The 3,261-nt window shown below is 51.8% G+C and overlaps 1 non-coding gene across 1 annotated transcript; it reads right to left on the reverse strand.

Moving 5' to 3' along the window:
* Nucleotides 1-532: 532 nt before the first annotated feature.
* Nucleotides 533-953, reverse strand: LOC116531247. Its single transcript, XR_004260335.1, has one exon.
* Between the last annotated feature and the right edge of the window lie 2,308 nt (nt 954-3,261).

Raw genomic sequence — 3,261 nt, forward strand, 5'->3', positions numbered from 1 at the left:
GGGGATCACCTGAGGTCGGGAGTTCAAGACCAGCCTGATCAACATGGTGAAACCCCATCTTTAAAAAAAAAAAAAAAAAAGAAAAAGAAAGAAAAAAAAAGAGGAGAGAGACAAAGAAAGAAAATGAAAGGAAGGAAGGAAAGATAGAGAAAAGAAAAAGACAGATTAAAAAAGGGGTCGGGCACAGTAGTTGTCTTTAATTCCAGTGCTTTGGGAGGTGGAAGTGGGCTATCACTTGAGGTTAGAAGAGGCCGAAGTGGGCGGATCACCTGAGGTTAGGATTTTGAGACCAGCCTGGGAAACATGGTAAAACCCTGTCTCTACCAAAAAATACAAAAACTAGCCGAACGTGGTAGCGCAGAGCAAGAAGGAAGGGAGGGAGGGAGGAAGGGGAAGGTGGGAGGAAAGTAAATCAGCGGCGAACAACGCCTCCAAGAGATTTTGCAGCTCCTGGGCCACCGTGCTCGGCGCCCCGCCCTAATCAGTCGTTCACGTGCTCGCCCCTACGCCGCAGGCAGCCCGGTGGCCGTGCCCAGATCAGAATCGCCTCGATAATCAGTGGCCCGGGACAAGCCCGGCCTCGTCTATCTGATCAATTCATCACTTCTGAGCACCGGGCCCCGCAGAGCCAATTCCGGGACCCCGGGGACCGCAGCGTTGCCGCCGCCTAGGGGCCTCGCTGCACAGCGCCCCGAGAAGGGGCTTCGCAGGAGGGGAGCTTTTCATTTCGGGTCGGCCCGGCGGGGCTGGGCTCACGACCCGATCAAATAAGATCAAGGTGTAGGCGGAGGGAAGGGTTCAGGGGCGGGCGCACACACTCACCTAACACGCTCCACGCGCGCACGTTCACACACTCGCGCGTCCACTCACACAAGGCTCACACGCGCCTCGCACACCACACGGAAAGTCCACACACACCACGCAGAACCCAAGCCGCTCTCCCTCCCTAAAGCAGCGGAAGTCCGCCTCCCGGCTTTTAAATTCTCCGCCCCCTCTGGCGCCCTGGAGGATTCTGGGAGGAACCATCGAGCATAGGCGGACGAGTCCGGAGGAAGGAGCTGTTTCTCAGAGTGCGCGCGTTGCTGCCCTCTCGTGGCTCGGAGGAGAACCTACGTCCCAGGAAAAGGCGGTACTAATTTCCACCATACAGAACCGTGGTTGTTTTTTTTTTGGAGACGCATTCTCGCCGTGTCGGCCAGGCTGGAGTGCAGTGGCGTGATCACGGCTCTCTGCTTCTGGCCTAAATGATCCTCCCACCTCAGCCTCCTGAGTAGCTGGGACCACAGGCGAGCGCCATCACGCCTGGCCTTTTGACCTTTTTATAGCTACACATTTGTATAAATATCTTTGGTTTTCCTGTGATCTTGACTTTATTTTGTCTTAAATTTCTTTTTCGCTTCCCGGGTTCAAGCGATTCTCCAGCCTCAGCTTCCCGAGTAGCTGGGATTACAGGCGCCTGCCACGATGCCCAGCTAATTTTTGTATTTTTAGTAGAGATGGGGTTTCACCGTGTTGGCCAGGCTGGTCTCAAAATCCTGACCTCAGGTGATCCGCCCAACTTGGCCTCCCAAGGTGGAGGAATTACAGACGTGATTTTTTTATTACTCAACTTCAGGATATTTGTAGGTGAGTGACTTTTTTTTTTTTTTTTTTTTGGGGCCAAGTCTCGCTCTGTTGCCCAGGCTGGAGTGCAGCGGAGTGGCGCGATCTCGGCTCACTGCAACCTCTGCCTCCCAGGTTCAAGCGATTCTCCTGACTCAGCATCCCAAGGAGCTGGGATTACAGGCGCCCACCACCACGCCCAGCTCATTTTTGTATTTTTAGTAGAGATGGGGTTTTGCCATGTGGGCCAGACTGGTCTCGAACGTCTGACCTCATGATCCGCCTGCCTCGGCCTCCCAAGGGATTACAGGCATTAACTGGGATTACAGGCATGAGCTACCACGCCCGGCAGGTGAGTGACTTTTGTTCCAAGAAGACAGCAATCCCTGGTCATTACCATAGGAAGCATCGGCTTCCCCAGTAGCCCCTTCTCCCTAGGGAGAAGACAAACATTTTACCAAAGGGAAAGGCGAGGAATACAGTACGTATGTATGTATGTATTTACTTGTTTGTTTATTTGAGACAGGGTCTTGCTCTGTCGCCCATGCTGGAGTGCAGTGGTACAATCACGGTTTACTACAGCCTCAACCTACTGGGCTCAATCGATCCTCCCACCTCAGCCTCCCAAGTTGCTGGGACCACAGATCACACCTGGCTCCTACTTTTTTTTTTTTTTTAAACGGAGTCTCGCTCTGTTGCCCAGGCTGGTGTGCAGTGGCGCAACCTCAGCTTACTACAACCTCCACCTGTGGTGTTCAAACGATCCTCTTGCTTTTGCCTCCCAAGTAGCTGGGATTACAGGCATGTGCCACCATGCCCGGCTATTTTTTTGTATTTTTAGTAGAGGTCGGGTTTCGCTGTGTTAGCCAGGATGGTCTCAATCTCCTGAACCTCATGATCTACCTGCCTCCCAAAATGGCGGGATTACAGACATAAACCACCACGCCCACCCCACACCTGGCTACTTAAAAAAATTTTTTTTTGTAGAGACACAGGTCTCACCAAGTTGCCCAGTCTGGTCTTGAACTCCTGGGCTCAAGTGATCCTTTTGCCTTGGCTTCCCAAAGTGCTGGGATTACAGACTTAATCCACCACACACAGCCAGAGTACGGTATTTAAATGTAAGCATTAGATACAGTATCTATGAAATGGGTAAAGGTAGGAAGGCATATCCCTGTCCCCACTTAAGAGAACCCCAAGGCTGCCAAGAACTTGATGCTGTGGCAGTCAAAATTTTGAGCCTTCATTTACCGTCACATCTATTAAAACATTATCTTGACTTTCAAGTTCCAGAATGAGTAGAGTGTAAAATAGCAGTGATTATATAATTAGCTCCCTCACATTAGAAAACACAATTTTAGGGCCGGGCGCGGTGGCTCAAGCCTGTAATCCCAGCACTTTGGGAGGCCGAGGCGGGTGGATCACGAGGTCAAGAGATCGAGACCATCCTGGTCAACATGGTGAAACCCCGTCTCTACTAAAAATACAAAACATTAGCTGGGCATGGTGGCGCGTGCCTGTAATCCCAGCTGCTGGGGAGGCTGAGGCAGGAGAATTGCTTGAACCCAGGAGGCGGAGGTTGCGGTGAGCCGAGATCGCGCCATTGCACTCCAGCGTGGGTAACAAGAGCGAAACTCCGTCTCAAAAAAAAAAAAAAAA

The sequence above is a fragment of the Sapajus apella genome, unplaced genomic scaffold, assembly GCF_009761245.1.
Source record: "Sapajus apella isolate SASKATOON/1434 unplaced genomic scaffold, GSC_monkey_1.0 scaffold69, whole genome shotgun sequence".
Lineage (NCBI taxonomy): Eukaryota > Metazoa > Chordata > Mammalia > Primates > Cebidae > Sapajus > Sapajus apella.